This window comes from Equus asinus, chromosome 3 (assembly GCF_041296235.1).
Source record: "Equus asinus isolate D_3611 breed Donkey chromosome 3, EquAss-T2T_v2, whole genome shotgun sequence".
In the NCBI taxonomy this organism is placed as follows: domain Eukaryota; kingdom Metazoa; phylum Chordata; class Mammalia; order Perissodactyla; family Equidae; genus Equus; species Equus asinus.
This window is the reverse complement of record NC_091792.1, coordinates 7,041,490-7,069,130: the sequence shown is the minus strand read 5'-3', so window position 1 is coordinate 7,069,130 and position 27,641 is coordinate 7,041,490. Positions and strand designations below refer to the sequence as shown.

At 40.7% G+C, this 27,641-nt stretch overlaps 1 protein-coding gene across 11 annotated transcripts in view; it reads right to left on the bottom strand.

Moving 5' to 3' along the window:
- ALPK1 (alpha kinase 1) overlaps positions 1–19,611 on the bottom strand; it is a 106,451-nt gene extending 86,840 nt beyond the window's left edge. For 4 of the 11 annotated variants that reach the window (XR_011501848.1, XM_070504596.1, XM_014840049.3 and 1 more), the window contains exon 1: positions 19,447–19,597. The gene's annotated coding sequence lies outside the window, so the exon portion shown is untranslated. Of the gene's footprint in view, positions 1–13,727; positions 13,781–19,446 lie in introns of all 11 variants that reach the window. The other 7 variants (XM_070504590.1, XM_070504589.1, XM_070504592.1 and 4 more) reach the window with 4 other exon arrangements.
- Between the last annotated feature and the right edge of the window lie 8,030 nt (positions 19,612–27,641).

Genomic DNA, 27,641 nt, shown 5'->3' with positions numbered 1-27,641 from the left:
AAAGATTTAAGACTGATTTACTAATGATTATGCATAATATACTGGCACTAGCCATAAATAAGTTGATGCAGCATTAGAGTTCTCCTCATTGTTAGCCATCAGAAAGACAAATTAGGAACAACAAGCAGAACTTTGAGAAGCACATCTAATTGCACATTTTGCCTAGAAGGAAAAGTACTCACAGTGAAGATTTATACATAGATCCTAAAGGTTTGAAGGTGAGCTAGTTGAAAGGAATGAGGTTGGATGGCAAGGAGGTTTAGTGTAGAAGTGCATGTATGGACTTCTCAAAAGAGGTGCATGATGTGAGAATACTTGTGCCCCACGTGAGTGCTCACCAAAAGACTCACTGCACAGGACACTCTCAGTGATCAGATGGGTGAGAAGACCAGCACTGCAAAGGTCGGCTGTCCTCTTTCCTCAGAATGACTACTATTCCTCAATGAGCTCAAGAACAAAGCAGCTCTGGTGACAGAGATGGAGGTTGTCCATTGGCTCAACCACAAGAACTTCCCGTTACCAAGGCAGAGCTGGCTACCACCGCTATTGAATGCCTCAAATGCCAGCAGCAGAGACCTATGCTGAGCCCTCCGTACAGCTCCGAGTATGGGGGATGGAAGGGCATGGCCAGCCTCCTGTTGACTGATTATATTGAACCCCTTTCATCGTGGACTTGGTAGCAGTTTCTCTCACTAGAATGGATATTTGTTCTGGATATAGATTTGACTTCCCTGCGATGCTTCTATTAGCTATACCTTCTGTGGAATTACTGAAAGCTTAATTCACCCTCAGTAATCCATACCACATTGCTTCTGGCCAAGGAGGCTTTAAGATTCCCACAGGATTCACTGGTCTTACTGTAACCCAGGAGCAGCTGGTCTAGTAGGCACTGCAATAGTCTATTGAAGACTTAGTTACAGAGCCAGCTGGAGGACATTGTATGAAGTAGGGAGGCTGGTCCAGAGAAAATGGTATATGCTCCAAATCAATAAGCAATATATGGTGTTGTTTCACCCAAGGACAGATCACATGGGTCCAGGAATCATAGGGGAGAAGTTGGAGTGGAACCTCTCCCACTGCCCTCCTCTCTTTACTGACAGTGCAGGAAGGAAGTTATCAATCTAGCCTCATAACAGGTTTCAAAAATGGCATTACGGGTAATATTTATATTGTTTTGCTTGCATGGCAGTGTATATGGTCATACATTAACCTATTGCTTTTTTCCCCCTCTCCTTGTCACTTTGTTATTTCGTATAGGGCATATTGATGGCAGTTACTTCTATAGTTTAGCCCATGAATAACATGTGTGTAGCTTTCACAAAACTATCAAATGTCTTCTTCTTTCTCTTAAGTGTCCATGCAATAAATTCTTTCTAGAATTAAGTCCCAAGAATAAGTGTGCATTTCCAGATGAATTTGTAAACTTCCCTTTACCGACGGAGAACTGCACGATCTGGCACGTGTCTCTTTTGAACTGGTTGACTGGAAGCTCAGAGCGACCCATTAAGCCCATTATAATGATTTACTCACCTCAGGTTTCCAGGACGTTGCTTTCTTCCTTCTAAACGGTTTCTGATCAGTGCTTTTCACTTTAACTCTTCCTGCACTGGTTTATGTACATGTTAATAGTGCATGTCACTTCCACTCCTTTTCATATGTACTTAAGTAAATATATAAGTAGATAGATAAGCCCTACCTTTAGTGAAGCAGTTCATGGCTTCCCTTAGCAGCCACACAGTGGCCTGTCCATTCAACCAGCAGTTATCGAGTGCTTACCATGTGCAGATATGACCATCCTATACTCCCCATCACTGTGCACCATCCACAGGTCCTCGACTATCTCTATTATTTCATGTCATATGCCCCATTATCAACTCTATGGGTGACACTGGGGTGACATGTGACTCCTCTTATTTGCACTATCTTTTGGGATCTTATATCTGATTGTTCCTCATTCTTGCCCTGTTGGGTCTGCCTTTCACCAGCGGGTGTCCATAAATCCAAATCCACTCAGATAAGATCCTACAATTTCTGAATTTTCTGACAACTTCTCTATTTATCTTAGAGTAACCGCAATCTTTTAGAAGCTTTTAGAAGCTACCTGAAAACTAGGGTTACTTCATCATGAGAGCTAGGGACTCTCTTTGTTTTGAAATAGATGAAGATGTGAAATACATGAAATGGGGCACGGGCAAGGCTGTCGGCTGGACACAAACATTGTCATCTCTGGCGAGATGTGTTCTCTACTGGAAATAGTGAACAGCACGTTAGTTTATGTCAACCTCTTGAGAGGTTGGTTGGTAAAAAAAAGTGGATTGGGCTGGACACAATCTACTGTTCTTTTCTTCTCTACCTTAGGAATCAATCTGTCTAATATAGGTACAATTCCTTATAGGTGGTTGGCTGATCTTCCTTTTTTTTTTTTCTAAATTGGTCTTTCCTCCTTCCTGCCTGCTTGTTCTTCTCAAGCACATATATTTACTCTTTAATTCATTCAGCATTTTCATAAGAACCTACTATGTGCCAGACACAATCTGTTTAAGGATAAACAGACAAATATGCTACTGTTTCTTGACTCTAGAAGCACATAGTTGTGGGGAGGCCAATGTGTAGACAATAACTACAGCCTTGTGAAAAATGACAGAGCCAAGGCACCATAGAAGTCTAAAGATGTCCCTTCGCCTGACCCACAAGCTGAGAGGCACTTTGGGGACAGTGACCCTGCTTTATAACGCAGCAAAAGGTCATCAATCTATCATGTTGGGTGAGTTGTGGGCCTTTTCAGAACTGAAAGAACCCACAAGACATCTCAGGCCACTGCAGGACCCTTTTTGGAAAGTCACACTAATCTTCCCACAAACTCACAGATTATATGTAGTTGTGATCTGAGCGGGTAAAACTAGTAGCCCAAAGTAGAATTTTAAGGACAAAAAAGTGTTTCTCCAGTAGGGCACACAGATTATACCAAGTACCAGAGAGTTCCCTTAGGAGGCCTGAATGCCCAGCGCAGTGGTCTAGAAATCTCTGTCAGCCAGTGAAATGATGTCAATAAAGGATAGTAATTGGTCTCTAAAGGATTGCCTTGGGGAGTGTACAGAACAAACACTCAACAGTGGCAATCAGTGAGCAAAGGAGCATATAATTATTTATATAGATCAAAAGATGTGGATACTTTGGACACGTACCACGGGTTCAGATAATTAAATAGTGTTACCTACGGATATTCTGAGAAGATAACATTTCTGCACCCCTCAAGAGACTTACAAAAAATCCCTTCATGTTCCCCACTTGATCTTCCTTTCTCTTGTATCAGTGACCAGCAGCCAGCTCGAATGCTCAACCAAACACTTCTACCAGAAGCTAACGCAGCCTGTCTCCCAACAGCACACGCGACTGAGGGTGGACTCACTTCCACAGACAGGTTGACAGTCCCCTTGGAAGAAGGAACCCCGTGTGTCCGCAAAGAATTCTTTTGGCTTGGTGTCGTTTACAGCCTTTATTAATGTATCAATTTTATTTAGTCTTCCTGTCAACAAAACAAAAACCACTGCTTTCTTCTCTGGGTAGCCATGGCTTAGTGTCACCCTAGCCAAGTTCGCCATCTACAGGTCACACAGTTTACAATTGCTTTTAAGGTCTTGAGAAGATTGCACGCCTCAAATTTAAGGAGTTTATGCCGCTGCTGGCTGATACCACAAGTGATGGCTATCTACCGCAGAGTTATTGTCTTGTTAGATATTTACTGGAGTCTTCTTTTACACTTCTCTACCACACAGGGATTTATGTTAAAAAGGTAATAGCAAAGGAGAGCTAATAAACCCAGATCTTCCTTGACTCAAGATTGGGTTACGTCCTGATAAACTCGTAGTAAAAGTTGAAAATATTGTAAGTTGAAGACAGGTTTAATTCACCTACCCTACCGAACATCCCAGCTTATCCTTGCCTCCCTTCAACGCGCTCAGAACACTTACATGAGCCTACAGTTGGGCAAAATCATCTAACGCAAAGCATGCCTTATGATAAAGTGTTGAATACCTCGTGTAATCGATTGAGTACTCTACTGAAAGGGAGAACAGAATGGTTGGGTGGGTACAGAAGGGTTGTCAGTGTATCGGCTGTTCACCCTCGTGACCGCAGGGCTGACAGGAGCTATGGCAGCCACTACTGCCCAGCATCACGAGAGAGGATTCTACCACACATTACTAGTCTGCAAAAAGATCAAAATTCAAAGTACAGTTTCCACTGAATGTGTATCGCTTTTGCACCATCATAAAGTCAAAAACTCGGAAGTCGAAACATGGTAAGTTGGGAACTGTCCGTGTATGTTTCAGTGCCATTTCCCAACTTTAAAAAAATTCATTCTCCCTTCTGGTTAACATAAAGATAACATGCTTTTCATTAATGCTTGTATTACAAAGCACTAACAATCTTAACCATCCCTACCCTTTACTGAGCACTTTGCTGGTACCACTGGCCTAGGAACTCACAGTCATTATCTAATTTAATGGGGCAAATTTATGAAATATTATCATTCTCATTTTGTGCATGAGAAATCTGAGGTAAGAGAGGTTAGGCAGCTTAACTAAGGACATAGAGCTAGTTAGTAAGTCGGAGAGCTGGTTCGGAGATCTGTCTCACTTCAAACCTGTGCTCTTGACAAACCCAGCCTCCTGCCGCCAAGGATTTTATTCTTCTATATTTCAGACGTAGAATGATTGCCTGCAGCTCTTTCAGCTCCTCCCCCCATTGAGGGCTGCATGGACCCTCCCAGGCAGGGGTTGTGCCCCTGTGTTTTACCGAGCAGGAAAGAAGAACCTTTCTTCTCGACGTGCTGTGTGGTAACCGAGGGCACAACCAGGAGCTGCAGAGAAATCTCCTGCGTCCCCAGTTAGTCCAACAGCTTCTAGAGGTCAGAGTGAAGCTGTGACCTGCTCCTCCTCTTTCTGGAGCTCAGCTTGGCAAGTGTCTCCTGATGAGACCTCATCCTCCCCGTGGACTTTAAGTAAAGTCACATTCACTCAACAAGGCCCAGGGCGGGAGCCTCCCTCCAAGATAATCCTCAAGTTGGAGTTTTTGTTACATTTTTCTTCAGAGGTTACCTTTTAAGAAAACCATCAAGCTTTATTTTGGGAGGTAATTTTTAAATTTTCGGTTGAATTTGGGTTTCTACTCTTTTCCCTGTCCCCAAAAAGGTGAGATTCACTTAGGCAAAGTGGAGGCTTTCCCACGTCTGGAATTTGGTGATTTCTGGACACGCCACCAAGAGGTCTGGTTTGCATAACGAACCATAGCTCCCTGGGGACAAGAAGACTTTAGAGACTGACGACTGGGAACCTTGGATTAAGAGATTCTTAGGTTTAATTTAGCTGTTAGGAACGGAACACACCCAAACTAGCTTTAGCATACAGGGGAATTTATTGGATGGACACAGGGATATCTCCTGGACATAAAGACAGGAAATGCAGAAGATCCTCATGAGGGATTAGAGCCAGGAAACGGAAAGCTGTAGGAGGCAGTAGTAATCTCTCTCTCTCTCTGTGTCTCTCTCACACTCCACAGTCCGATTATGCATTCCATCAAAATTCACAGAGTGCCCACGCTCTGTCAGGCGCCACGCTAGGCGAAAGGGTACAGAGGTGGCAGAACAGACAAGGTCTGCTTTACTCCTCCTGTAGAACATCCCCATCTGACCCACTTGACATAGCTTTACGTGCCCTCCTGATTCAAGCCCTCAATCAAACATCTCAGTCTCAGCATCCTTAGTTCAAAGAAAGTCTCAGCACAACCCATGACTTGTTACCTCTGGCATGGGCTTTCCACCCCCGGTCCAATCAGGTTTAGCAACGATGACTCTGGTGGTGGTGATGGAGGGAGGCGGGGCGGGGATCTGCATGGGACAATCTCAGCCACGAGGGAAGACTGCAACAAATTCTGTGAAAACGGGATGGTAGTAAGGAGGATCTGATTGGGGAGGGCAATGATGATCATCCCTACTGGGAAGATTTTCAAAGACAAGAAGGATGATGAAAGTTTCCACAAACTTGAGGACAGAAAAGGAAAGAGCCTCAGGAAGGCTGAGAACTCACTTTGAGGTCGGGAAGGGTTCCCAGACATAAGGCCTATCTGGGGACATGGGTTTGAGTCTGAGTGAAACAGAAGGTTACTCCAAAGCCCTCTAACCTCGCCTCAGGGAACCTGGGTGACATTCCTTGGGAGGGGAAGGATGGGGGTGGGGCATTATGGATCTTAAAAACAAGGCTTTCCTTGGAAGATCTGAAAAACTTCTAGCTGCTTAAAAGTTCAGATTCTCTAAGGTTGCCTGAAACATTTGAACCCTGGAGAAAATCAGTCTCTGATTTCGAGAGCAGCAGATGGAGAGCAGAGACCCACAGCAGTAGCTCGTAAAGGCTGGAAAACATCCAGAAAACATGGGGAGTGGGGAGGCTAAAAGTTGAGACATGCGACAGTAAAACTTTGTATGACTGTAGCCCAAGGTTTTTAGCCACTAGGGCTGATGCGGTCCCGAGAAACAGGTGTTAGAATCTTCAGTGTGAAAATAAATCCCCTCAGGACTCTGGACTTCCGACCTGGATGCCTCAGGTACGTAACTTTTCACTCAGACAGGATATCTCAGGCTAATTCCTTTCCTTCAAGAGAATCCTGAGAGCGGAAGACATTTCATTTGTTCAACTACAAATTTCTAAGGAAGTGTTTAATTCTGATCAAATTTGTTACCGTAATCTACTTTGATTTGTAGCTTAACTTACCATTTTGAGAAAGTAAAAATCATTTCTGGTAAAAGCTCCCAAATGGGCATAATGTCTAAAGTTTTTTTAAACTTTCAATGAAATTTGGTATGTGGCAAAAGGCTGTGGATGTGAAAAGCTGCAGTTGCTGCAGTTTTAATTGAGCTGCAGGAATTGCCCCGGGCTATTTGGACTTGATCAGCGATTATTCTGCACGTGAGTCCCAGACTCACTTGCCCCGGGGTAAGGCCTTTAGAAACTGCATTGGTTACAAAGCCGGGTAGTCTACAAAGTCCTAGTTCTCAATGCGCTTCTGAGTCTACCTCCTGAATCAGGTCTGAAATCTGGAACTTTTCCGTCCGGAGATTCACCCTGTTTGACATTTTTCAGTTGCTCGTGGTTCCCCTTCTTCAAATTAATTAATTTGACTTGACAAATATTTATTGAACCCCTCTGATGTGCCAGGATAACCATAATTCTTACTCTTACGGAATGTTTTTGAGAGAAGTAATCCACCATGGGCTGCGGACATGACTGCGAGTTCTGGCTGGGTGCGTTGAGAATGCCAGACTAATCTCTCCTTGCCAGGGCTAGTTATCAGGATTGTATATGCAGCCATCTTGAAGGACAAGGTAATGTCCCTCTGGGACAAAGAACAGGCTTGCTATAAAAGCGGTGGATTCCTCAAGCTCAGTGCTCCTTGGCTGCAACACAAGCCCCCTCACATCCACCTGGACCACTCAGCATCTCTCCTTTGGGACTTGCAGGACGTGAGGAGCTGATGTCAACATGATGCTCATGCTGCTTGCCGTGCTCTGAGTAGTAAAGCCTTTGTCTTTGACCCAAGAGTCTCGTGTCTTCTGCCAGCAACCACGAAACAGTAGCAGGCTAACTTAGGAATTTTAAGGAAAGTAAAATAAAATCCTAGACCATGAAACTTAATCTTAATTTCCAAGAATTCTATCATCCCTAAATAAGCCCCTTGCAGAGTGAAATTTTATGTAATTCCCTAAAAATCTGTCTTAACTGAAAGAGAACAAAGGCAAAAATGTCAATTTTATTTGACATAAATTTGTTTTTTTACTTTCTACGTTCTCCCATATTTTTAGCCTGCATATTATGAATTCCATGCTCTTCAAAAATAAAAATCCTTAAAAATTAAGGTTTGTGGCACTTGTCTTCCAGGAATGCAAATTAACCAAAGTTTCCAGGTTTCTGCTGTGTGCAAGGGTCTGCAGGGGCTAGAAGGATGAAAAGACACAGTCCCAGCACTTTTAGGGCTCAGGGTTCAATAGAGAGGACAAACGCAGACGTGTATCAAACACAAGACTGAGTGAGATCAGATGTAGTTGAATTCCAAGCAAAGAATGGGCAAAGAGTGGAGAAGAGGAGATTAGGCTAATTTATTGTTTGTTCAGAAGGCCAACTATGAGCTGAACATTGAAGGATGGGTAGGACTCCAACAAGTGGGCAAATGGCAGAGGCAGGGTCTGGGGAACAAGGAATGAGGTGTGAAGAGATGCACTTCAGACAGGAGGGGTGAGACAGAGACACATCAAGAGCAAAGGCACAGGAGGACCCTGCACATCATGACTGGAGTCAGCAGGTGGTCCAGGGTGTCTGTAACACCACTAGGAGATGATGAGTTCAGACCAGTCCTGTCTAAAGTGCCCATGGAACCTTGTAGAGAAACACAGCTCTCTACACAAGGTGGGAAATGTGAGTTCAATTCAGGAGACAGATTAGAACTGGGGATGAACTGAGGAATCATCCACACGGGGGTGGTCATTGAAGCCACTACATGAGATTAAAGGAGGCAAAGGTAGGAGATGAAGACATGAACTTCTAGAGAATGTCTCTACCCAGGAGCCAAATAGTGGAATAGGGGTCTGCACAAGAAGCAGCTAGAAATTTGAGAACCAGGAAAGTAGAGACGTGGCACGGTGCACAAGTTCTACACAAAGCCCCAGGGTAAAGACTGGGTAGAGGCAACTAGATTGGGTTATTGGGAAATTCTCATTGCTCTTGTAAATAGGTGTTTCAGAAGAGGACAGATCAGAAGAAGTTGATGGATGCATGTTAAACAGGAAATGAAAGGGATAAATATAGACTGCTGTTTTGAGAAGCACTGCTGTGAAGGGAAGGAAAAAGATAGAATACAGTCTCAAGGGAAATGAATGTTTCATAAGAATCATTAGATTTAAACACATTTGTAGGCTAAGGAGAAGATGTTATAAGGCAAAAAAAAAAAAAAAAAGAAAGAAAGAAAAAAGATGAAAGAAGGTGGATATGACTAATGAGAAAAATTCCAAAAGAGGTAAAAGGGGGTTGGTTCAAGAAAACAGGAGTGGGCTTGCATACAAGACAGAGCATTGTTCCTCTGAGGCAGAAGGGAAGGAGGAAAGAATGGCCAATGATTTAGAGAAAATCTGAGAGTTCCCCATGGATAGCCCAGTATCCTACGTCAAACAGACGGAAATAGGGGAGGTTGGGGGGATGGGAGTGAGTTTGGCTTGAAAAGAGGGAGCCTGGATTGAAACAGGAGCTATGGAGAATTGAAAAGACAATCAATTAAAGAGGAATAAAAGAATCGATGAGCATCTTTGAGAGCCCAGCTATGGCTCTTCAGTAATGGATCCCATCAGAGTCAGCTGGAGATAGTGTCAGCTCTGGCCTGGAGAGATGATTCAGCCCAGATCTGAGAACTGTATACAATGGAGGTCAAAGGAACAAAACACAAGTCTAAAGTGCTTGTAAAAACATAGATAACCTTTTTGGCTCAGGGGTCTAAACTCAGAGGAAGGCCAGAGGGGCTAGACGTGGGCTCATAGCCTGGGCAAACTGGGAATCGGGGATGTCAGAGATGCCAGTAAAGACGAATGAAAAGATGAGGTAGGGGATTATGTTTACACAAGTGTTTTTCAGCTTTGGGATCTAGGGGTCAGAGTGGATCCAGTGAGGACAGATGCTCAGCTGCAGTTGGGGCTGACGTGGCGTCAGTCAAGTCGAGACGGTCAGGGAGGCACACTTCAGACTAACAACATGTTTTACTGCTGCATATCAATACTCAAATACTCTTTTGCAATGTTTTTTTCATAAATCTGTAAGTGTTACCTTATCTATTTTATTTCTTGTTAAAGGAACCACATAATATAAATGAGTATTAATAACTTAAAGACCAGTTGTTCTTGAGTCCTATTTTCAATTTCACTTAATTTCTAATTTTGGGATTGAGCTCAAACTAATTTATTTGGGGCCCTGTGGTAGAGTGTCCTTCTATAGCCTGGAATATTCAGTACCTGGTATAATTCTAAGCACATACGAGGTACTCAAAAAAATATTTGTTGTTAAATGTTTACAAAAAGAGATATTGGCTGACTCTGGTCAATCTCTCTTATCACTTAATCCTATGCATTGTTTACTGTATATTTGATAAGTTCGGAATATCTCTTTTTATTTCAGGAATATCTGTAATGTTCAAAGAAAATAAGATTCCTTTTACTGTCTCTGCAAACCTAAATTCTCTGCTTATGCTCTTGAAGTGACAAGAAACATGCTTACTTTTAATTCATCCTCTAATGTTTTCCCTCGAAACTGATGTCAAGTTTTCAGAATTTCTCTTAGTGTCTATCCTCATCAACCTTAACAGAAATTTCCACAAATTTATTACCTTATTGTAGTATAAGGACATCACATCATCAGATTTTCTGGAAATTCTGTGACAACGTTTATGTCATAGTCTCCGGCTCAGAAAACCAGTCAGTTAATTAAGACGTCAGCTCAACAAAAGTTTATGTCAGTCACCTGGTCTTTACCGCCTTTCTGCAATTTAAGGGCCTGTAAATTAGTTCTGTATCGTCTCACTGCCGCCCTCTTCTGGTGGCATGTTATAGCACAGGCATAAGAGGGGATCACTTTTAACGAGATGTATATTTTTACTTACTAATGAAAACAAATGTGGCACTCTACAGGACAAAAAAATCTAAATAAATTACAAGACTTATTTATGACCTAAGGAAATTGAAAACTTCTGGGAAACATTAAAATATTGATGCATATTATTTACCTGACCAATAATCTTTTTTGAAGTCCAGTAAAAATTCATTAATCTCTTTGAATTTCATTATAGAAAAAAGTTCACTAATCTGTTGTCTCAACATCTATGATGTTTCAATATAACAACGATAAAAATCACACTTGTACTATTTATGGAGAGTTTGCCAACCAAATTAATAGTATATAGCATTGCACAGCATATTTAAGCTACTTGGAAGAAAAAAATCTTTGGAACTATTAGAGTATTTTAGAATGACTAAACATGTGGAAGAAATACTGATAATCCAAAGGAACATTATCTATTTATGAAATGCTCCCCAATCCTTCACCTGCAAATAATGCAGTGTCCTGAACACATCCGTCACCTGAGTCTTCGTTCAGGCTGTTCTCTTGACTCCTACTGTATTCTCACCACACGTCCTACATTTGACGAATTCTGTCAACTTCTCCTCATAAAGAAGGCCTGTGTTCTCTCAGTCTCTCCTGTTGCTGCCTGTCCCAGGTCCTCTCCATCACCAGACTGGACCATTAGCCTCCAGACTGGTCTTGCTGCCACCTGTCACTTTCCCTGTTCCCACGCTCCATCCTTCTCGCACTGCCAGATAGCCTCCTAAAAGCAAAACGTACTGTGCCACTTCTCTACTTAGAAATGTCTGCTGGCTTGCTGTTGCCCATAGGATGAAGTCCAAGTGTCTGAACTTGGCATGGAGAGTCCACCTGCTGTGCTCAGCACTGCTGCAACACAGCATAGCTCCTGCCACCGTGCGCTTGCCCTTAGGACCCTGGAATCGTGCCCCCCAGCACTTGTTTGGCACAAAGCTCTGCCATACATCAGCTGCTTGACTGTCTCCCAAGAGACTGGGATTCCTGAGGGTGATCAGTGTCTCCTTCATTCTCTTTCAAATCCCTAGCACACAGCTGGAGCTGGCTGTGACCAGCACACAGCAGAAGCTCAGAGCAGGTTTGTGAGTGGATAAATGAACAAACGAACGAATGAACGAATGAATGCTGCTTTCCCCATTTTTGCCTAATGAAGTTGTCAGTTTTCAAGTCTTAGATTATAATGCCACCTCTCTAGCGCTTCTCCTGACTCTCATCTGGCAGAATTCACTGCTATCACAGTTTTTTGCTCGCATTTCGGTTAGCAGTGTGTACCCCATCTCTTGTGCCAGGTCGTAAATGTTGAAGGCAACCTGGGAGGTGGAGCTCACACCACTTCCCCATGGGAATGATGCAAAGCGAAAAAAGAAAGTGAAAGCTCAAGGGACCATAAGTAGACAAAATAATCTTGAAAAAGAAGAACAAATTTGGAGGCCTCATCCTTCCTCATTTTGAAACTTACCACAAAACGATAGTGATCAGAACAGTGTGGAACTGGGATAAAGACAGACACATAGACCAACGGAATAGAACAGAGAGCCCAGAAATAAACTCTCACATATGTAGTCAAATGATTTTCAACAAGGGTGGCAAAACCATTCAATGAGGAAAGGACAGTCTTTTCAATAAACGATAGTGGGAAAATTGGATATCCATGTGCAAAAGAATTAAGTTGGACCCTTACCATAAACAAAAATTAACTAAAAAAAAAATAAGAGCTAAAACTATAAAACTCTTAGAAGAAAACATAAAGGGAAATCTTCATGACATTGGATTTTGCAATGATTTCTTGCACATGGCATCAAAAGCGCAAGCAACAAGAGAACAAATAGATAAATTGGACTGCATCAAAATTAAAAACTTCTTTGCATCAAAGGACACAATAAACAGAGTGAGAAGGAAACCCTTGGAAAGAAAAAATATTTGCAAACAATATAGCTAATAAGGAGTTAATATCCTGAATATATAAAGAATTTTTACCACTCAGCAACAAAAATACACACAACCTGATTAAAAAAATAATCAAAGCACTTGGATAGATGTTTCTCCAAAGAAGATACAAATGGTCAATAAGCCTATGAAAAGATGCTCAACATCACTGATTATTAAGGGAATGCAGATAAAAATCACAATAAGATACCATCTCACATTCATTATGATGGCTACTATGAAAAAAAACCCCAGACAATAAAGTGTTGGCCAGGATGTGGAGAAATTGTGGAACCGTAGCACACTGTTGGTTGGAATATAGAACGGTGTAGCTGCTATGGAAAACAGTATGGTGGTTCCTCAAAAAATTAAAAATAGAGTTAAGGTATGATCCGGCAATTCCGCTTCTGAGTATATGCTCAAATAATTGAAAGCAGGGATTTGAAGAGATATTTGTACACTATGTTCATAACAGCAATTTAGAATAGCCAAAAGGTGGAAGCAACCTATGTGTCCATCGACAGATGAGAGGGTAAACAAAACGTGGCATATCCATACCAAACAATAATGGAATATTATTCAGCCTTAAAAAGAAAATTTCAACAAATGCTACAACATTGATGAACTTTGTGGACATTATACTAAGTGAAATAAGCCAGTCACGAAAGGACAAATATTGCATGCTTCCACTTATATGAAGTACCTAGAGTGGTCAAATTCATAGAGACAGAAAGTAGAATGGTGGGTGCCAAGGGCTGGGGAGGGAGGAATGGAGAGTTACTGCTCAGCGCTACAGAGTTTCAGTTTTGCAAGATGAAAAGAATTCCGTGGACGGATGGGAGTGACAGCAGCACAATAATGTGCAAGTAAATTAACACCACTAAAGTGTACACTTAAAAATGGTCATGATGGTCAATTTTATGTGTATTTTACCACAATTTAAAAAATAAATGGAAAATAAACAGAAAGAAATACACCAAAATATTAAGTCTTTGCCTCTAAGTAATACTTTTTGATTATTTTCCCCCTTCTTTTCATATTTTCTACCAAAACTATGTATAACTATATAATTAGGAAAAGAGTATTTAGTTCAAAAGTCTCATAATGAAAACTTACCCCAAAATCTGTGTTCACTAGATTTAAATCCACTTCTGATTTAGAAGAACTTTCTAGTTAAGAAAAAAACACATTAAATACAGAGGACTTTATTATAATAAGAGAATAGGCAGAATAAGGAATGATCTCTACTCTTTTTTTCCCGCATTATGCCATAGGCATTGTTTTATGCTTGCTATCAGAAACATCTGGTCAAGAAAAGAGGAAGTTCACATTCCTGAGTCCCACGTGAGAGTGAAGTTACAATTGGTCATCACTGTCTGTTACTTTAGATACACAAGGGGGAGGAATGTCACATCAAGGCAGACCAGATGGTGTCCAAAGTGCTTGACAAGGGAAAAATTTGACACGGGACAAATCTCTTTTGGTCTTGACAAATAAAAATGGCAAGCAATAGGATATATTGGAGAATATAAGGAAGCCATTTGGTATAAACCTAATTCAGCCTCACCTTGTCTTTCCAAAAGGGCCTGACCGTGGCATGAGTGAAAGAAGTGCCACCAAAATATGTACAATGTTTTGCTAAATCACTTCTGAATACACCTAGGCATCTCAATTGAGAGGCAAAAATCAGACTGCTCAATTATAGTCAAATTACAGCTAGTTAAATTTTGAAAACTTACACTTTTTAAAACTTTGTCATTATAAATATTATAACTATGCAGAGAAACAATGATATCAAAATATTTATTGTGCTTATGTCTTAGTGGGACTACGGGTAATCCTTTCTTTTTTATCATATTTTTTCTCTAAATTTTCTACAATAATGCTGTTTTGCTCTCAGAATGGTAAAATGCTTCAAAACTCCAGATTCCTAAAAAATATATCAGAGATATCTATGGCACAATCTTCAAGACTTTTATGGTTTAAATACTTCTTGATTGAGCCTATGGGCTCAAGCATCCAGTAGGCTGGTAATACCTCTCACTCGAAAGCCAGCAGCCACCATGTATGAAGAAGGAAGTCACAGTGAAAGAACAGGAAAGCATCACCTATTATGCAATAGATAGATTTCAGAAGCCCCACAGTGTCTCAACACGGTCATTCCCCCGAGTCACAGTTGTCAGAGGAAAAGCTTTTTAGGCTGCAGCTGCATGTACACAAAGTGAAAGGCTGGGTGGACATGAGGGAACCAAGGAATCTCCCTGGCCAAAGTTTTTCCAAGAGCTGTATCCCCTCAGCTCACCCTGTCTGTTCCCACTCAGCCTCTTCTGGATGCACTTCTCTCCTAAGAGTTGGCCTTTCCTTTCACTCTCCCAGAAAGGTGGAGTCATGAACTGAGGCGATCAGGAGTCCAATATGGACATGGTGAGAATGTGATGCTTATTGGATACCAAGTGCAGATATCAAATAAACAGTTGAAAATATGCATTTGAAAAGTTCAAGAGAGAGGTTTGGACTGGAGATAGAAATTTGGTGATTGTCAACCAATACGTAGTGTTTAGAACCATGAACTGAATGAAATCGCCAAGGAGTGGATTTAGATGGATAAGGGAAGAGACCCCGAGACTAACACAATGGCGTCTAGAAGAGGAGGAGGAACCAGACAAAAAGGCTGAGAAGGAGTGATCAGTAAGGTAGGAGGAAAACCAAGAGAGTGCCGTGTCCTGGAAGGCAATGGAGGAGGGAGGGTCTGTGTCACATGCTGCTGGAAGGTCAACTAAGACAAGGAGTGAGAATTGACCATTGCATTTAGCAATGTAGAGTTTATCAGTGACTTTGACAAGGAGGGTTTCAGTGGAGTGGTCTGGCAGGTATGTCATCTCACTCAAAGGAGAGGTGACCAGACGATCAGTACAGTTCTAGTAAATGACTGGAATCAGAGATGGAGGAAGTAGATAGCGTGAGGTAGAGTCACGGAATCATGCTAATAGCTTAGCATAGTGTAGGGGAGGAAGACATTTCCTCTACCTTTTGTGGGTTTGTCAGGCCGGAGAATGAATTAAATTCACATGAGACAGAATAGCAGGAGAAAATTAAACAAAGCTTTATAACATGTATACATGGGAGAGGCTCAGGCAAGCTGAGCAACTTGCCAAAATGGCTGAAGCCCTCACCTTAAGTATCATCTCAGCTAACGAGAAAGGAGGATGTTGGGGGTGGAGGGGGAGTCGATCATGGGAGATTACCACACAAGTACAGTAAGCAAAATGCAGATTTAAGTCCTTGCCTTTGGCATTGATTAAGAGTTTCTAGAGAGAAGGTCATCCCCTTTCTTCTTCCTGGTACAGAGAGGGAGGCACCTTTACAGATGGAGAGTTCCTTTACAATGTAAATGTCTCCTAACAAAGGGCAAGCAAGTTCCACCCCTCAGAGCCTCCTTCCCTGTCCCAGTTTATCAAAAGCACTCAGCCTCAAATAATCCTCATGCCAAAGAGACATATCTTGGCGTGGCCAAGACCAGTCCCCCACAATAGCAAAGAGGTAGAAATAATAATTATTACCATTTATTGAGCAAACGCTACTAATAATAGTACCTGACTCACAAAACTATCGTGAGTATTAAATAAGATAATGTATATAAACCCGAAAGCAAAAAGACTGCCGTACAGAACGTGCCACATGCACAATAAGTATGTATTAATGAATAATGGATACCTATAATGTTATTATTAACTATCATTATATAGCTTTGGTGAATAGATTGAGAGTGTCATTTAGGGTGGGGAGGAGAGTCCTACTTCCTTGGCTTCTTAGATCTTTAAATACTGCCTGTTCTTGAATTCCCCGCAGTCTGTGATCTGTTCACCTCATGTTGGATCCCAACTGCACAGTAAGTCTCCTGCTCCCAGGCGAGGGCTCTTTCCATTCATCGCATACTTGGAGACCTGGGTTCTAATCCTGGATCTGTCATAAACCAGCTGTGTGAACTTACGCAAGTCCCCTCTCCCTGCTAGACCTTAATTTCTTCATGTCTAGAATTAGGGGGTTTTGTTAAGTTCTCTAAAGTCCCTTCCAAACAAACACATGAGTAAAGAGAACAGATTAGTGGTTCCCAGAGGGGAAGAGCATTGAGGGTGGGCAAAAGGGGTAAAGGGGCACATATATATGGTGACGGATAAAAATTAGACTACTGGTGGTAAGCAGGAGGCAGTTCATTACAGAAACTGATAAATAATTACAGAGACCTGAAATTTCACAATGTTATAAACCATTATGACCTTCATAAAAATAAATAAATAAATAAGTAAAATTTAAAAATAGTCCTAATAGACATCCAAAAAAGTTTAATAAAGCATTTCTTTATCTATCAAATATTTTGTATGTTCTATATTTAAGAAATTTGACAGATTGTGTTATCTGTTGAGCTCCATAGCCAAGGACAGGTGAAGTTCAAAGACACTGCACTGGTTCAGAAAATATTCACTTCTCAAACACATTAGTGTAACACTTCCACAACTTTAGCCATTTACATGCTGCCTTCACAATTTTTTTACCAAAGCTGCATATTGCCTGTAATATTATTTATTTAATCATTTCCTTAAAGTCAATAGTAAATTGGTTCACTTTCTTTTTACTTAGCATCTTCCTGAGTAGTAATATCCATGAAATCATAGGTTTACAAGCTAATTATATTTTTATTTCACATTAGACTAAACGCATAACTCTAGTTTTCAAAGTTTGGACGTGTGTTACCTAAAATCAGCAGTTGGTATAACATACTTTGGGAAAATTGCATTCACATATAATGAATATTTAAGCTACAATTGTCTCTTTCTGTTCTTCAGACATAGCAGAATGATAGCACAAGATAATATTCTTCCTTTTCAATTTGCCTATCCCACAGAACTCCACAAACAAAGCAAATCACAACACGTTGCAAAAATAGATGCCACTGTCAATAACAAGAAAGAAAGAGTCCCCATAGAGAGAGGCAGCAAACTCAGTAACAAAAATACAGAATGAGTTCACAACAAAAGCTGGAATGCACCTTCTTGTAAGAGTTTTTGAACCTGTAGACACTTAAAATTTCAGGAAAGAAAAGCATTTACGATGAAGATTTTATACTAAAAAGCCATTATTCTCTAAAATAAACTAAAGGACAATAAAGGTAGTGCATGTGCTGTGTTCGGAGAAAGTGGCCAGTGAAATTCTTTTGGAACAGAAGGAGCCATGGGATTTCAGAAATATTTGGAAATGCACACACTTAACCTTAAGGAAAATTCCAGGTTTTAAGCCCAAACTGAGATCACATAGCACTTAAGGGGAGATTGTTACAGCTTAACATGTCAGGCAAGCTCATTACACAGTATTATTTTTATATGAGAATTTTTAATATCCATCCTGACTTACTTATGGCTTTTTTATTTTAAAATATATATTTTTTAAGTTTAATTATCGGCTTTTTACTCGTGCAAGTGGAGGATACAATAAAATTCCTGTTGGGAGAAGAACTGGGAGGACTCATCGAAGACTCGAAAGATATTTGAAGCAGAGAGTAAACTATCGTGAGAATAATTTTTAGTATTTTGCTTCTCTTGAAGCTGCAGATTGAGAGTTTGGAAGGAGGAAGTGGGAAGAGAAAAGTAAGTTATTTTGGTCAGTGGATATAAAGACTTGGCATTTGTTTAGGTCTGGAGCGTCTCTCAAGCGGTAAATTAACCTACACCCACCAGCACCCAAAATCATACACACTGTACAGACATGTAATTTGCTGACACACCCCCTAGACTTAGGGGCACAGAGCTTCCCTGGTACAATTACTAGTGCTCTGGACAGTTCAGTCGTATCTCAGGCCAAGGAGGAAAGAGGAGAAACGACAGAGCACGGAGATTACGCTGGAGCATCATGTATAGACTTGTAGAGCAACGGTGAGTACGTGTAAGGAATTAAAAAGGTTCTTAACCACGAGGTATCAGCCAACCAAAGGTAGGTATTGTTTCTCACAAGAGTACTAGCTGCACTAAGTCAAAAGAAAAGAAAAGGCAGGGGAGGTAGAAGCAAATACTAAGAACAGGGGTGCCATTATGTTGTGACATCAAGTCCCCTCTCTTCTGATCCTGCGTCTCTGCACCCTCACCCAGCTTCGAATCCCAAACAATTCTAAAGGCTCTAATTTGTGGCTTTCCAAAGCAATCGAGAGCCAGAAGTTCAAATGCCAAAATTGGTTAATGAAAGGACCCTTTGAAATAGAAACACAAAGAATTTAATTTTTTAAGTGCTTTCTCTCTACGGTTCTCCACACCCAGAATTCCTGCCAGTTCTTCTCAGATGAGAAAAATAATACTCAAGCCTTATCTGCCTGTTTCCTGGCAAAATTGTTGAGGCCATCACTAAAGAGATAGATTTCTGTTATCACTACCTATGTACTCCAGGCAAAAGTCGTAGGGTTGATTTTTCACACAAGTAATCCTGGCTTCTTTAAGGCTTTAATCAAACCTCAATTCAGTGACAAATAAAGCCAGATGTTCACTAGCAGGTCTAGCTAGCCCCGTCACGTAAGGACTTTGTTATTAAAACCTTCTAAAAGCTGGTTCCTTTTGTCCTCTTCATAATAACCTAAATTTAATGTTGTAGGTAGTTCCCTGCCCCCGCCTGTCCCCTTTCTGTGGAGTTTCTAGAAGTGAAAATATTCTGAAAGCTTTAAATTTATTTAAATATAGGCAAGATCAGGAGGTGGAAACAGGGTCACAATTTAAGAGAAAATCCTTCCTCATACATCATGCCTTCTTTTGTACCCACAGCTACTGCGTTTTGTCATTTAAAGGCGGACACTCACCTGTATCTTGAAGAAGAGGAAAGACATTTTTAGATCAGCAAATCTAACTCTGAAAAACGTTCATTCTAGCACCACTTCCCTGAAATGTCCTGTTTCTTATAAACGGCCTCGGTTACAGGAAGCAGGAATTTGAAAGAAAACCAAGCCTGTCACTATCTCAGAATATGATTGTGTAATTCAACACCGGGACTTTCAGTAGCTCCCACCACAAGACACACCCCTTTAGGAACCGCTTTGGTGAAAGGTATTACCACAGAAAGCATCCTTCTTTTTTTTTTTTTTTTTATTTTTATTTTTTTTTTAAAGATTTTATTTTTTTTCCTTTTTTCTCCCCAAAGCCCCCTGGTACATAGTTGTGTATTCTTCGTTGTGGGTTCTTCTAGTTGTGGCATGTGGGATGCTGCCTCAGTGTGGTCTGACGAGCAGTGCCATGTCCACGCCCAGGATTCGAACCAACAAAACACTGGGCCACCTGCAGCGGAGCGCGCGAACTTAACCACTCGGCCACGGGGCCAGCCCCAGAAAGCATCCTTCTTTTAAAGAAAGTGCAAGAAAATCATGTTTGGACTAAGTCAGAAAGGAGACTCAGCCCCTTCAGAAGCAGGGAAAGACAATGTCAGTAAGAAGCAATAACATGACATTGTTCAGATCTATTGCTAAAAGACACACTCATGTTAAGGCTCCATTCAGCACTCCATCTACTTTAGAATTAGAGTGGAAAAGCGAGCTGTTGTCACAAGGACACATATGCTAAGAGGCTTCTTTGAATTGAAAAATGACGTTAAAGTTTTCCTCATAGAAAATCTCATTAGGTGGATTGGTTTGACACGAGCACTGTCTACTTGTGTTACATGGTGGACACCGTCCTTTGATTGAACAATCGAAATCTGCAGCTACAAATTTTGACAAAAAATATCAAAAGTACATGAAAAGATTTTTAAATGTTTGACGACATTTTCTTGGAAAAGTCATTGAAGTCAACAATATTTTAGTTTTCTCAATTCTTTCTGACTCTGCTGGGTTAGGGAAGTGTCCTCCTGGGGGAAGGAGGAAGAGATTTCATGAGTAGTAATTTGATAAGTCTGGGCAAAGCCTTTGGGGTATATTCCCCCAAAACTGGGAAAGTGAATGAATCTAATAAGTGGGTAACAAATCCTTTGGCAAGTCGAATGGTTTGCAACTCTACTTTCCAGCAAAATAGAAAAAGGAAACACTCAAGCATTCAGCCACTCAGTATTTATACTAGTACTAGAGTACTAAATACTCAGTATTTAGACCACTTAAAAAATTTTTACCATAGATCGTTACATAATTCTTAATATATGACCTTAGAAGAAGCTCAAATAAGCAAATGACTTTGCTATAACAAAACTCTTTTTATCTCCAGTTGTTTATGTGAAGACTTTCTCTTTTCCATGTATGTGTTTTTTGTGGGATGCTGTTTTATTCCAGCTGTCAGTAACGTTCATCCATGAACCAATTTTTTAAAACCTCATAAATCTCATTGAGAAATGCATTTTCCATAAAATTTCATTCTGTTTAATAGTTATTCATCAAAATATATCATTTATTTTTGACTTTATAATCCATTATGAATTCATAATTCTTGGATAATTCCTTATTTTTAAAAATTTAATAGTTAAAATGTATGGCTAGAGGAAATAAAAATGTTTAATTTCAGTATCCACATGTTTATATTATAAAGAAATATGATAAATAAAACTTTCAAGCAAATAAACTACTTAATATTAGGAGAAAATTCTATGGAGGAAGTGGAATGGAAATAGATGTTTAAGGAGATAAGGGAATAATATAAAATTTCCAGTTGTTAAACTTGTACATATACAAGAACTTGTATGTGTGTTTTTAAATGGATGACAGGGGGCATCAAATCACTAGCACGTATAATTTTTATTGGATACATCTAAAGAGTTATTAAATATCTGATTTAGATCCTTTGCAACTATTTAAAGTTATGATAAAAGATGAATAGCAACTTTAAAATGTGTGAGACAGTTATTGTTTTTGTAAAATTTTGTTTGAGGGTAGGTGAGAAAAATGTTAGAAATTCAGTGCTTTAGAGGAAGGACTGACTATTCTAGAGCCTAAAAGAGGGCACTGGATAGTTGGGAATGTAGAGAGAAAAAAGGGTACTGACAGTGCTACCATTCTTATGGAGGAATACAATAAGGAGACTTTCATCTTCCGTACCATTTGGACAAGAGTTAAGTCTGTCTCCAATAGGGAGGGATTCCCGCTAGAATTCCCAGAGCCGTGGAACGTAAAGATGCACTGTCTCATTTATAATCACAATGTTGAGCTTTAGAAAGATTTCAAAGATAAAAATTCCTTGAGATGGAAATCTAATAACACAAGCCTCAACTATTGTCAGTGATTGAGATGTATACCCTAGGTATTATAATATGGAACATAAATCGCTGAAATAAGCTGATATCATTAATTCATTCAAATAGCACGTTCAGAGCATTTATTTTGTGCCAAGTGCTCCATTGGTGCCCTGGATTCAGACTGACCACATAAGCAATACCCTCAAGGCAATCGCCGTGATAGATGGATTGGTGGAGATATGGCTAGAGATTAGCTGGAAAAGTAGGAGTTAGCTCATAATATGAGAGCTCTGTGTATCATTCTAAGGAATTTGGACTTCTGTCTTGAAAACACCAGGGAGGGGCCAGCCCCCGTGGCAGAGTGGTTAAGTTTGTGCATTCTGCTTCAGTGGCCCAGGGTTCACTGGTTTGGATCTTGGGCCCGGACCTCTGCACCCCTCATCAAGCCATGGTGTGGCAGCATCCCACACAGAGGAAGTAGAATGACCTTCTACTAAAATATACAACTATGTACTGGGGCTTTGGGAGGCAAAAAAAAAAAAAAAAGAAGATTGGCAACAGATTTTAGCTCAGGGCCAATCTCCTCACATACACACAAAAATCAGAACTGAAATCTATTAAAAAAAAAAGAAAGCACTGGGGAATCATATAAAAATTTAAGGAATATAGTAATAAAATAGTGTAATTATTTTAGAAAGAACACTCATCGTAGTTAGAAGGTTGGATTATGGAACAAGGTTTGTACCCGGCAGAGATCATGGTAGTGGATAGATTAGAAGGCAAGACTGGAAAATGAGTTGGAAGACTAGTGCAACGGTCTGGAGAGAGGTGATGACTGGGCTTAACTAATGAGAGCAACAGTGGAAATAAAAAGGAAAGGAAAGAAATATTTGTGGGACCCTGTGGGCCTGCAGAGGTCACACCCTCTTGAAGCCAGCCCTTCCTAAAAGCCAAGTAGGCGAGAGTGACGGAGTAACTGGGCCACATTTCAGTGAAGTGGGAGCGGTCAACGGTCCTAAATGATGCAGAGAAGTAAGTGAAGGAGGATGAGGACAAAAAACGTCCATTGGCTTGGCAAGTAGGTCAACGGTAGTTTTAATAAGAACACATTCAGTGGAGAGGTGGCAGAAAGCAGATGGAGTCTTTTTAAAATCCTGGTAAGATAAAGAAGTAGAGTAGAAAGAGAATCTTTCCGTCTAAGCCCGGCTTAAACAAAATATACAGGTGGAGCCTACTTTTGGAAGGGGTTACCCTCCTTCCGAAGGTCCTTCAGTGTTGGAGCAAGACGATCTCAAGACCACCTTAACCCTTTTATTATATAATTAATTACATAATAAACTTGAAGGCCACAAACAGCAGGGAATAGTGATATTTCTGTGGGGATAATGGCCAGAATGTCATTCTGGAACTTTCTTCTCGGAATTATGTACCTAGTTGGCAGCACAATGATGGTAAACATAAAGAGAGAATCAGAGACGGAGGATAGAAAGAGAATTTATTCCAGGTATGGCATTTCTCCGAGGCAATATTTTCTATTTTATTTTACAAGAAAATTAAATTATTGTGTTATAAATTGAATAATGCATATCTTCTGACCCTCATTAGTAGTATAAAATGCTATGTGTTAGGATGCTAGTAATTCACTAGATTTTTGAAAATTAATGAAGGAGCACTAGCAAATGAAATCTAAATGCTTAAATATAATATTAAAGAAGGGAGGTTTTTGGTTTCGTTTTCATTTTTACTAAGAGTTACACCGATAAGGAGCATTGTTTGACAAAGCTTAGACTCAACAAGGGAAAGATGAAGTCACCTGGTTTGGAGGACATGTGATCAGTAGGAATAAGGCCCGCCCTATATCCGCCCTTCTTTTCCTGCTTACACAGCATCCGGCTCTCATAATGGGTGATGGGGGCTCCAGGACCAGCATCTATTGGGGACTCTCATAAATCATTGAGGTTCTCCAACAAAAAAACTATATCAGTGATCTATTGTTGCGTAACAAATTACTTTAAATTTAGCAACTAAAAACAGCACTCATTAAATTATCTACTCCATGGACCAAATGTAAAATATTTATAAATGAAGATGCATCTTAAATGTCTATAAATGGTGGCATAACTAACGCATAGATGTTATAAGTATTTAAGAATTCAGCGGAAACATAATAAAGCTTCTATGATCTACAAAAAACCCCCAGCACCCATGTATTATGTCAAGGCTTCTGCCAGTCAGAAGTGTGGGCACCTGAGAGCTGAGAAGGCTGCAGTTCTCATCTGAGGCCTGGGCCCTCCTTCAAGTCCCAGTCAGGTTGTTGGCAGAATTCCAGTTGTAGGACTGAGGCGCCCATTTTCTTGCTTGCTGTTGGCTGGGGGTCACTCTCAGCTCCTAGATGCCACCCGCAGTTCCTTGCCATGTGGTCTCCACAGGCAGTTCCTGGCGAGGATGTCTGCTTCCAGGACAGCAGGCGTGTCTATCTCTGACTTCCTGAGGGGCTCAGTCCTTTTGAAGGATTCACATGATCCAGTCCAGCCCAGCAGGATAATCTCCCTTTGGATTAACTCGAAGACAAGTAATTAGAAACCTAATCACAGGAGTGTTAGCCCATCATATTCACAGGTTCTGCCCACACCAAGGGGAGGAGATTACACAAATTGTGTACACCACAGGGGGGCAATCTTGGGGGCCATCTCAGAATTCTGCTACCACAACAACGTTGCCACAGCTGTCTCCAGGGAGGGGCAGAACAGATGGTCCGAGACAGACTGACCCCTCCTCTCCCTCCAGCCTCCAGATGCCCTGTCTCTGGGCCTCCAATGTTCTCCTCACCAAATGACCACTATCTTAAGAGTCTGAGCTTTATTGCTATCCTCCATTCTGTGAAAAATATTGAGGCATTAAAGCACTAAGTGAGACCTTTCTCTTGGGAGACTTCTCTTACTTGCCTCTTCTTGAAAAAGCTTTTTTGGTGTGTAACCATAATGCATGCCAATGAGACAAAAGTCCAAACAGTTTGAAAAAGTACATAGCGAAAAATAACTCCCTGCCTCCACCTTCTGCCCTCTCTCTTCCAAATTCTTTTCCTGAGATTAACCAATGTTATCTGTTCCATGTCTCAGATCTCTTTGCAGGTAGTACATGCATTTACAGACATGTTTATTCCACAAACGGTAGGACTTTTGTTCTGCGCTTTGGTTTTTTCTTGAGTGGTGCATCCGGCAGATCTTTCCACATAGATCTAAATTGTTTTAACTGCAGTCACTTGACTCCAGGCCTAGGGAGGAAGAGAAGTCCTCACTAACTTTTCTTCATTCCCATCCCAACACTTTGGGTTTCCTCCTGTCTCCCATTTAGGAGACTTTTATGGAAAAAGAGCTAAGAGAGATGTCACAGGGGATTCTGAATGTTTTCACAGGTCGACAGCATCAGCGGTGATGGGGTACCCCTGGGCTGAGTGACTCGGAATCTGAGCATCTGTGCTGGACAATATGGAGATTTAGATGAGCAGGCATCCAAGGGGTTCGGAGCACATTCAGCAGAAGGCGAACATTCTGTAACCCCATCACCAGCGAGCAACACAAACAAGCAACACTTTTTCATTTTTTTCTATAGTGTGTAATCATATTACCACAAATTAGCATCCTCTGTTTTTGATTTTAAGTGAAATATAATAGGCTTTCAGGTACATCAGTTTAATTATTTTTAAGATTCTTAGCACGGACAAATATTTTTATAGTTCCAAACAACCAAGTAACTGAATGAGGAATCGTGTTGTGACCCATGTCACGGGGGTGGGGGTTGGCGATAGTAAGGGGAACAGTTACTGAAGGGACTTCACCAATTGAGTATGAGAGCTGAGACAAAATTTTACTTTATTTTTTAACATTAATACAATTTGGAAATTTCAAATTGTTCAAAGCTAGATGACAATATATTGGGTTGTCAGCATTTACATTATTTTTAAATTAAGTGATTCATCACTGATAGTTCAAACGGTAAATCCCTCTTTTTTTGTATCAACAATATACACACCTAGAGTTTTCTTCTGTTTTGCTTTGATAAACAATTCTACCCTGACTTTTGGGATACCATTTCTCTGAATGGTTCCTTTTAATCTCTTCCTAAATTAGCAGCTTAGGAATAGTACTTAAACCTTCCAGAAAGCACTTAGCTTACGTCTGTATCCCCAACAACAGTGACAGCCTTTGGCTATATCAAGTGAAGTTAACCCAGTTTAAAAGCCACCCAACACCTTTGTTAAATTCACAGGAAGGGAGTTTAACCACACTCCATCTGCTTTAAGAGACATTAGCAGCCCAGGAGCAGTTCTGAGCACAAGAGAATGTTTTTGCCACTTCCAGATCAAAGAATGGGTTTGTCAAAAAGACACAAGCACACTGAAACCAAAAATAAAAATAAAATAAAATAAAATTGTTTTCTTCCTTTTCGAAAAGGAAATCTGCAAATAAAAGAGCCTCAAAAGTGATTTCCAGCAGGCGTGTTCTCAGCAGCAGCCTGCTGATGGTAGTACATACTGGAAGCTTTCCTTCCTCAGCCTGGTGTTACTTTGGATGAAGTGTTTTCACACAGCCTTTTAGCAATTTGCTTGTTTTTAGAAAAATCATAGCCTGAGGTGAGAATATCTGTATAAACTCCTTCCTGTAATATCTAGTACACTTTCACTGCACAAAGTCCTAGTGTGTTCCTTCAACATTATCAAAGAATGATGCTCATGTCTTTCTATAAATGAAACCATTACTTCGTTTGCTTAAATTTTGACGTTGAATAACAAGGTGGTGTTAGTGCCATAGAGTTGATTCTGACTCCTGGCGACCCTGTGGACAGCAGAGCGGAACCCTGCCGGGTCTTTCTGCGCCATCGTCTCTCCTTCCAGCACTGTATCAGACAATGCTCCGCTGCTATTCACAGGGTTTTCATGGCCAATTTTTTTCAGAAGTGGGTGGCCAGGTCCTTCTTCCTAGTCTGTCTTAATCTGGAAGCTCCACTGAAACCTGTCCACCATGTGTGGCCCTGCTGGTATTTGAAACATGGGTGGCAGCGTTCAGCATCACAGCAACACGCAGCCACCACAGCGTGACAACCAGCAGCCGGGTGGTGTGGTTTCCTGAGCAGGAAAGGAACCTGGGCGGCGGGGGTGAGAGCCCCAGATCTTAACCACTAGACCACCACGGCTGGGTTAAATAACAAGAAAACAAGTAAAATCTGTAGTAAAATTGTAAAATAAACTCTGCATTTAAAAATGTTTTTGGCGGTTTTATACAAACAGAAACAGAGATTACTTTGCCTAGTTTAGGTATTAGTGATTTAAAATTGCTTCTTTTTAAAATATCCCCAGTGGATCCTGAGGAAACTCAGAAAATTGAAATTACAGACAGAAATGACCAAATTTCTTTTTGGTTCTGGCCCTATCCAAACTTTTAGAAGTTTTCCGGGGCTTTTGTCAGTTTTCACCAAGTCAAGGTGATCAAGGTTGCCAATGTCTGTGCCTCAGTTACTACTTTGAGGGGAAACAAATGGAGCAGGCAACGTAGCCACTGCCAGAGTCCCCTCAAGCCTCAAGGAACAGAAACTTTTCAACTGTGCGCTCTTGGCTATTTCTCAACGTCCACAAACCATTTTCCGTTTTAGGACCCTTCACTTGTAACCAATTGTCAGTCAGAGGGAGAAAATCACTATTGATATTGGATTCTGATTGACACTGAAGACATTCAAAATCTCGTTTGGGTCATCAGGAAGCCATCTTGAGGGAAACAGAAAAACGGAATAATCTTCAGCAGCATGAATTTTAGCAATTGTTGTATTTTCTCTATTAGTGTTATTAACAAC